Source organism: Epinephelus moara, chromosome 17 (genome assembly GCF_006386435.1).
Source record: "Epinephelus moara isolate mb chromosome 17, YSFRI_EMoa_1.0, whole genome shotgun sequence".
NCBI classification, from domain to species: domain Eukaryota; kingdom Metazoa; phylum Chordata; class Actinopteri; order Perciformes; family Serranidae; genus Epinephelus; species Epinephelus moara.
In genome coordinates, this window is record NC_065522.1 from 31,786,237 (window position 1) to 31,795,524 (window position 9,288).

At 45.5% G+C, this 9,288-nt stretch overlaps 1 protein-coding gene and 1 pseudogene across 1 annotated transcript in view; both read right to left on the reverse strand.

Annotated features, from left to right (window-relative positions):
* Positions 1-1,514: 1,514 nt before the first annotated feature.
* The window catches only part of LOC126404313 (zinc finger protein 271-like), a 79,264-nt gene continuing 71,490 nt past the window's right edge, over positions 1,515-9,288 (reverse strand). The window contains exon 3 of the mRNA XM_050067471.1: positions 1,515-2,532. The gene's annotated coding sequence lies outside the window, so the exon portion shown is untranslated. The remainder of the gene's footprint in view (positions 2,533-9,288) is intronic.
* LOC126404331 (zinc finger protein 239-like) overlaps positions 2,537-9,288 on the reverse strand; it is a 62,486-nt pseudogene continuing 55,734 nt past the window's right edge.

Sequence of the window (9,288 nt, forward strand, 5' to 3'; positions counted from 1 at the left end):
GCCTCATATCGTTAGGATAAATGTCAGAGAACATATAGAAAACGACATGTAAACGTGTTGTCTTGCTTTACCGGTGTGCTGCCATGTTTGTTTACCATCTAGCTCTGCTTTCCAAAGCGCTGCTGAAATATATCTCGCCAGCTCTAGATAAAGCCCAGCTGGATACTGCTCCAGGTGGAGGTGTCTCGTCCTCGATCACATCCAGACCTTGAAAATAAGGCTGCAACCGGTCCCATTCCTTGCAACAGAGGCATTCCTCTTCTGTGGGCACTGGGGCACAGCATTCACAGGTACACCACCAATCTCCAGAGCTAAAGCCTGTCAGAGCTAAAGCCTTGTGGCAGCCATTCCTCCTCTCTCGTCCTCTACCTGTTGCGCCTCTCTCTCTCCTCCTCCTCCGTTCAGGCGACCGTCCAGTTCTGCCTTCCAGCTGTTGCTGCTTGTTCAGGCACGGTATGAGATCGCTGCTTGTTCTCGCGATATTTTGGCTGCGCTTTGGAAAAGAGCTAAATTGTAAACAAACATGGCAGAACACCGGTAAGGTAAGACAACATGTTTACATGTCTTTTTTATATATGTTCTCTGACATTTATCCTAACAATATGAGGCGGTCTTTGTGGAAAAAAAATCTTGTTTAGTGGACTAACTTTGCACTTGAAGGGATGCCCGTTCACTTACGTTTTAACAGGTCTGACGCTATGGCTGTATCTAGGCTAACGGCTAACATACTAACTATTATCTGTATGTCACTAGTCACTTGAACCAAATTTAGGATGATAGGAGACAGGTTGAAATAAACTGAAATTTGCCTTTAACTTTACTTTTGGTGGGGGAATCATCAACGTTCTTAACAAGATCAGTGAATAAAACAATAGGATAATGATCTGTTAGATCTGAGAATATTATACCAGAATCTATACGAGTTTTGTGAGACTTTGTGAGGATATTGTCGATCATTGTCCTGCTAGACTCTGTAACTCTAGTGAATGTATTGACTGTAGGAAAAAATGAAAAGGAATGTAAAATATTAAAAAAATCATTTGTCATAGTATCATTCTTAACGAGGTCTATGTTAAAGTCCCCGACAATGAAACATGTTTTATTTGTTTTGTTTATACGATATGAGAGTTTTTCTAAATTAATTTTGAAGATGTCAATATCAGAGTCTGGTGGCCTGTAAATTACTCCGACTATAATGTTTTTACTACTTTTTACATCTATCTCTATGAAAAGAGAATCAGAGTGACCATCTGCAATAATGAATTCATCACCAATGCTAACTGAGAGTTCAGAGGCTGCATACAAACAGACTCCTCCTCCTGATCTACCAGATCTATTTTTATTGTATAATTTATATCCATCAAGATTAAGGCCATATAAGATCCTTCATTTAGCCAGGTTTCGCTGCAGCCAATGACTGTTGCTATGGCAGCAGAAAATAATAATGAAAACACTAGTTTGAAGTTGACAAGGAACTTCATAATGAGAAACTGAGTGATGGTGTTGTTGTCATGGCAACACGCTGCTTTACATTAGTGTAAATAATAAATGTTAATGCTGAGGAGGCCGATCACAACAGCTCAACAAACACTGACAGATGGAAACAGTTTGAGATGACGAGTCAGAGCGTCTCTTTGTGTCCAACATTAAAAACAGCTCCAATTATTACAGCAGAGACCCTGACAGGAAACAAGTTCAACAGCAACAATCACATTTGCTGACACAACAGGATGTAAACAGGCGTTACAGTGAAACCAAAGAATGAATACGCTATAGACCAAATCACAATTTTTATTTACAAGAACTTGCAGGGAGAAAATCCTCGCGTTACAAACATTATAAATTTAGATAAATTTCCTACTTTGTGGAATGATAAAGTTTATCTTTAACCTTGAATCTTTACCTTGCAGTCAGACAGTCTTTTCCGATGGATATCTGAAGCTGTTAAATCAAAGTCACCAGACTCATTTTATGTAGCAGAGCACAGCGTTGCTGCCTCATTTAGTGAGTGTGTGAGGTAAAGCTGAGCAAATATTCAAACATAGCGTACACTTACACTGATACTGAGTTTTTCAGATGGCCAAAATCTGTTTTGCCGCGGCCCCGTCCACAACAGTAACAGGCTGAATAAACTACAGAGTGGATGTGCTGCAGATTTTCACAGAGTCTGATGGAGACTGTGTTCAAGGACCTCGCCTGGTTTAATGAGGCAGCATCACTTTAATAACAACTCCAACTCAACTCACCATCACAGAGTGAGAGTAAAACTGTGGAGCTGATCCTGAGGAGCGTCTGAGCTTTAGTAGTGAGACTGTGACAGGAGCAAAGACCAACACCAGGAACTTTAATCCCACTGCAGAGTCTACAAACTAGTTTTATTAAAGGCTGAACTCATCTGATGATATGGACATTACAATCCTCCACACAGAAACAAACAGGCTTCAACTCAACTTCTGTCTCTGTCTCTTTATACAGGTGGAGCTCAGCAAGAAAAACTCAGCTGTCTTCTACATGTGGACAAACACAGGACCACTGGATAAGACATCAAATATGTTACACATGATAACATACATCATATTAATCTGCTATTTAACTTATTGATGATGCTCAGAGCTCAGAAGACTTTGGTGTCCTGATGTCATCAACAGGAGCAAACAGTCTGAGCTGGAAACCTGAACATTGTGGAGGGGTTTTCATGTCCCTGTCATACTGGGAGCTGTGGTGTCCCAGCCGTTGCTCCTGGTCGGGTCTTGAGAGGCAAAGTGGTCCAAGGGGAGGGGCCACACTAACAGTGAGTCAACAGACCCTGATGGATCAGACCTGGAGCACCTTGCCATGACAACACAAAACAGAGCCCCCTTCTGGAGGCAGGCTAGAGAGGGAAGCTGCACACGGGACCAAAAATCAGTCAAGTCACTAAACATTTCATTCAGCATGTTGAGTCAGCGTCTGAGACTGCAGAGCCTGTCTGTGATAGAGGTCTCAGACTGATGCAAATATTTTGATCACAGCCATGGTAAGAGGCATCAATATCAGTTTTCAAATGCTTATTTGGTCAATCAGCCTATATATATCTACATGGACTTGACTCATGGGGCTCGGTGGGGCACAGTCCCAAAGATCAACATGGAGTCACCATCCTGTGGGCTCACCAGTCGCAGAGGGACGCTTCAGGGTTGGGTGCATTGTGAGCTGCAACCTTTTGCAACTGACATTATTTTCACATTTGATATAGAACAATACATTATTTGCCTCTACATCAGCTCTCACACATGGGAGTCCTACAGGGAGGAATCTGGTGGTCCAACATAGGGTTACAGTTGAAATAAAAAACAGATAAAAATAATCAAAGACAAAAGTAAGATATCAACACAGCTATCAGGGCATGGGGAGGAAGCAATAGGAAGTTGTTTGCCTGGCCCTGAAAATGTCCAAAACAATGCAGGGTAAACACATTTGTGGTCTTTAATGTCACTACCAACATTGGTCACATCAGGATGGGTTCTCTCTGGTGTGAATTTGTTGGTGGATTTCTAGGTTATACTGTTCGATAAAAGCTTTCTCACACTAGTCACAGTTGTACGGGTTCTCTTCTGCACGCCGGCATTGGTGGGTTCTCAAAGTACTGCACCAGGCAAATAATCTTCCACATTGGTCACACCAGTACGGCTTCTCTCCTGTGTGAATACGTTGGTGGCTTTTAAAGGTCCATGGCTTTGAAAAGGCTTTGCCACATTGATCACAGCTGTACGGTTTCTCTCCTGTGTGAATGCGTTGGTGGAATTTTAAGGTCCATGACAGTGCAAAGGCTTTGCCACATTGATCACAGCTGTACGGTTTCTCTCCTGTGTGAATACGTTGGTGGCATTTTAAGGCCCCTGACTGTGCAAAGGCTTTGCCACATTGATCACACCTGTATGGTTTCTCCCCGGTGTGAATATGTTTGTGCGATATTAAGGTTCTTATTTGGGAAAACTTTTTCCCACATTGGTCGCACCTGTATGGTTTCTCTCCTGTGTGACTGCGTTGATGGGCTTTCAAGTGAGCTGACTGTGTGAAAGCTTTGCCACATTGATCACAGCTGTACGGTTTCTCTCCTGTGTGAATTCTTCGGTGAATTTCAAGGGACGTGCGTTGTGAAAAAGTTTTCCCACATTGGTCACAGCAGTGCAACTTCTTTGCAGTGTGAACATGGTGGTGACTTTTTAAGCTACGTAGAGTGGTGAAAGCTTTCTCACATTGATCACAGCTAAACAGTTTCTCTGCTGTGTCAATGTCTTGTTGTGTCGAGGTCCCTGACTCTGTGAAATCCTTCCCACTTTGGAAAAAACTGGACAGTTCCCCTTCAATGTGAATGCGTTGATGGGCTTTGAGGGCACTGCAGCGCAAAAATGTTTTCTCACATTGGTCGCAGCTGTATGGTTTCTCTCCAGTTTGAACTCTTTGATGAATTTTTAAAGATCCAGATGTTGTGAAGGATTTGTCATGATGGTGATGTATAAGTTCCTCTCTTCCTCTCTGTTCCTATAGCAACAAACAGACACAGAGAAAAAGAGTTCATGAGTTGTCACGGTGCAGCAAGCCAACTAAAACTATAAATAACATTTAAAGCATGTCTGCCAAACATAACCCACAATGTCTGACTAATGCATTACCACCAACAAATGTTATGATAAATAACTTACAGAATAGTTTTTATTTAGGTTTTGACTTTTTGATAGGAATTGATACCAATACTACTTATCAATGCGACTCTCACTGATACTTCTCTCCATAATTTAGTGGTTTAGTGGTTTTAGGTTGGACCTGAGATTCTTGACTTGTGCTCATGTCTCCCCCATGACTGTACAGGCTAACCGCCACACCAAAGTCTTTTCTCATTTTCTTTAAATATTTATCAGTTACTTTTATACGATACGATACGACATAAACATGTGATCCAGCAGATGTAAGGCAGAGCTGCTGATGTTGATGTTCATCAGCTGTCAGTGTTTGTTAGTAGAGACTCCACTCTGCAGTGTAGTTTATACAGAGAATTACACAGTAACACTGGGCTTCATCATCATCATCATCCTCTGTCTTAACATTAACATTACATTTAATACTGATTAAAATGTGTCAAATGAAGTCAGTTCGATTTGGTTCGGTCAGAGCTGTGGAATATTAAATCAGCCTTTCTGACCCTCAGGTGAAAGTTATACACTTTCTTTTAAAATACAAGGGTTTTTTAGGGAGTTTTTCCTGACATGCTTTGCAGGTCGAAGGCTGAAGATTCAAAGAACAACGAGATATAGCATAGCAGCACGGCAGCTTGCTCTCCACGCCTGACACGTTGCTGTTCCAAGAAGCTATTCTCCCTCCAGTGGCACCTATACACCCCTGCCTCCTTATCACAACTCTGCTGGCTCTAACGTTACTGGCCATTGTCCCATTTCTGCATTTACCCACGCCTTGACTACCGGCACCACCTGGCCGTTAGCTTAGCTCAAGCTAGCCAACGTGCTACATCCACAGCTTAGCTCAAGCTAGCCATCGTGCTACATCCATGGCCTGTGACAACATAATGCTCACAAAAGCAAATAAACAGATTACAGACCTTAAGGAAGACATCTGCCGACTCTCAGGAACTGCAAGATAAACAGGCCATGCTGACCTCCTGCCTGGACCTGGCTCACGAACAGTCCATGCACATTGTCTCCCTCAAAGTGGCCCTCCAGGACACTGTCCCATGGGATACCTCCACCGGTCCGCGGCCTTCCTGCTCCACACCCAGCCTCCAGACATACTGGGCTGAAGTTGTGATCCGCGACAGAAAGAGATTCCAGGATGCGACTGCCTGTCCTCCTTGCCTGAGCCTCTCCAATTGCTTAGAGGCGCTAGCAGACAACCCAGATCTTCGCCCGGTTAACATAGCTCAAGCTAGCCAACGTGCTAGCCCCGCCGCTAGCTCTCTGCACACGGCTGCTGGTGGTTGTGCAACGCCTGGCTCTGGAAAAGCTGCTGGCCCCTCTCCGCCTGCGGCTACTGGTGCTTCGCCCTCGGGCTCAGGTGGCTCCACATCTGGGGTAACATTAGCTAGTCCTACACCTGCGGCTGATGGCGTCCCCGCGGCTTCCCGCTCCGACGGCCCCGCGGTCCCCAGTGCCGTGGCGGTTGCTGGGGCGCCGTCTCCCTGCTCTGCCCTGCCTCTGGGATCATTGCGGCTGGCTCCACACTGGCAGCTGGTGGTGTACCCGCGGCTCGCTGCCCCAGCGGCCTGGCGCCAATGGGTTACGTGGAGCCCTCCTCCTCGCCATCACCCGCCGGTACCCAGAGTGGCTCTGCTGCGGTCCCGGATCAACTACCTCTGCTTCACGTCGCAAATTCCTGAAGGAAGCCGTCCTCAAACGCTCCGGAGGCCTCCTCCACCCCACGCTCCCGGCAGACTCTCCTCCTCTTAGGGCTGTAACGGTCAATCCACCGCAACACCTGTCCGGCCATGCCCAGTCACCGATCCTGCGGCCAGCGGACGACCCGGACGCTGGCTCGCCACCATCCAACCCCACAAAAACCCTTCCTCGCCCGCTCTTCCCTCCAACCACCCTGATCATCGGAGACTCCATCACAAGGAATATCCGTTTCTTCAATGCCACCACCTGTTGTTTCCCCGGAGCCACAGTCCCGGTAATCCTGGGAAATCTCCCTGGGCTGCTGCAGTCACTCCCTTCCTCCATTACCCGCATCTTGGTGGACGTAGGGACCAACGACCTGGCTTTGGGCACCTCTGAGCTGACCAAAAGTGCTTTCACCTCCCAACAAACTTCAGTACATCCAAAACTCTGCTGCCCGCCTCCTCACCCCCACCAGCTCCCGTGAACATATAACCCCTATCCTGCAAAACCTACACTGGCTCCCTGTCACTTACAGAATCAATTTCAAGATCCTCCTCCTCACCCACAAAGCCCTCCACAGCCAGGCCCCCTCCTACCTCACGGACATGCTCCACCACCACACTCCCTCCCGCAACCTTCAATCATCCGACAAAAACCTCTCTCCTCCACACAGGACCAAGCTCCGAACCTGGGGTGACAGAGCCTTCTCCATAGCTGCCCCCTCCCTGTGGAACACCCTCCCTATACACATCCGTGACTGTCTAGATCCATACACCATTAAATCACTCCTCAAAACCCACCTTTTCAAATCCGCTTTTAACCTTTAACATTAACTTTTCGTTCTCGGTTCCTCATGTGCCCTCCTTTGTTTTTGCACTGTGCTTTTGCACCTGTTGTTTTATATTGTCCTTGTCTTCTGTTTATCTCTGTGCACTTACATGTATGTACTTCTTTTCTTTGGTTTTAAATGTAAAACGTCTTTGAGAGCTGTAAAAGCGCTGTATAAATAAAATTTATTATTATTAGTAGTAGTAGTAGTATTACGTCACCATATGACACATCTGTTTTTTTTATATAAAGACATTTCCACCATAAACTGGTGCACAAAACTTCAAAATGCAGTAAAATAAACGTTGGATGCTGAGAATATCCTGGGGGAGAACATGCACTATGTGTCCCTGCAAATGTCACCCTGTACTGCCATCTCCATATTGTAATAGCAGGGTTTAAATTTCGACTCTCGGCTACTTGAGTCAGGCCTGCGCAGATTCGATCACCAGTGACCGCAGCACAATGCATGCTGGTTAGATTTGTGTCCTGACTTGCTCTTCCGTTCGTAAACAGTGTCACTTTGCAGGCTCCGGTAAACCCTGTCAGACTATATCCTGAAAAACCATTAACTTCCACAAAAAACCTACCAATGTGTAGATATTCACACCAAAATACACAAAGTTTGGGCTTGTTGAGATAAACGCCTCAATTGCTCCTCCGAATGTGAAGGAGATGGCTAATGCTAACCGGGCTGCTAGCTGAGTGGGTACCGGACTTCCAGACCACGACTACAACCTGTTAGCTCTCAAGGAGGCCTGTGATGATGAAGACATCGACACGATGGAGGAAGATTTTGCAAAAAGTCTGCACGAGCACACACCATTACTAGGGATGCAACGGTTCCCTGTAAAATATTGAACCATTCGGTCCGCCCTGCACGGTCTCTGTGTCTACATGGTCGCATGTTTACCACCCTCCTCTGCACTCTGTATCACGCAAGGCGGAGTTCACAGACGTGCGCACAGAGACGAGCACATAAGAGTGCAGCTTGGGCCCCATTTTCCTGACCGACAGTTAAAACCGAGCCCGGCCAGAACCCCTACTAAATACACAGTCTATGGAGCGGAGCCTGTGTTGTGTTCAGGCGTTGTCACGTAAATAACAAATTCCATCACTTGAATAGGCAACACAGCAGCATGTCAAATGATACTGGAATTTGTTTACAACGAAATGCAGTTTTTGCTGACAAGCAAAATAAAGAGACAATTTTGGGGAAAAATTGTTCTTTTTAGGCACAAAACACGTACCGAAACGGGACCGAAACCGTTGCCCAAAAACTGAGGTACGGACCGCACCATGGGCTGCCTGTACCGGTGCACCCCTAACCATTACCCAGTCCAAATCCCAAAAAAGCAAGAAAAAAGACCCAAACAAGCAGCCAGATGATCTTGGATTTTCGATGCGATCCAAGCCCTGATTACGAAATTTGATGATCAAGATGAACGACCCGAACTCTTTGAAAGTCGGATGGAAGCCAATACTCAAGCCATAAAAGAAAATAAAGATGAAATTGGTAAAATGAAAGAAGAAATAACGTGCCTCAAAAAGGAAAACATCTCCTTGAGAGAGGCGTGTTTGGAGCATGCCAGATACAAAAGAAGATGGGACCTCAGGCTAATAGGTCTTCCTGAAAAAGAAGAAGAAAACACAAGAGAGGTGGTGATTGGAATCCTTACCCGGGTGAATCCACGGTCTGTGGATAAACTTGGTGAGACAGTGGACACAGTACATCACTTGGGAAAGAAGAATGACGCCACTACCAACAAAATGCCCAGACCAATAATCATACAGTTCGCAATGCCAACTATTCAAGATGAGATATGGGAAAAAATCCAGAGAGGACTATTCAAGATGAGATATGGGAAAAAATCCAGAGAGGCGAGAGTCTGCAAAGAGATGAACATTCAATTCAAGGAGGACTTTTCAAAGGAGGATCGTGAAGCCCCGGCTAAGCTGTGGCCCAAGGTGCAAGAAGCCAGAAGAAATGGGAAAAGAGCCTTTCTCAAAGAAGGCTACGCACTCATTGAGGGACACAGAATTGACCCATAACTGATATTTTCAGCAAGGTAATATTCAAGCACTTTGT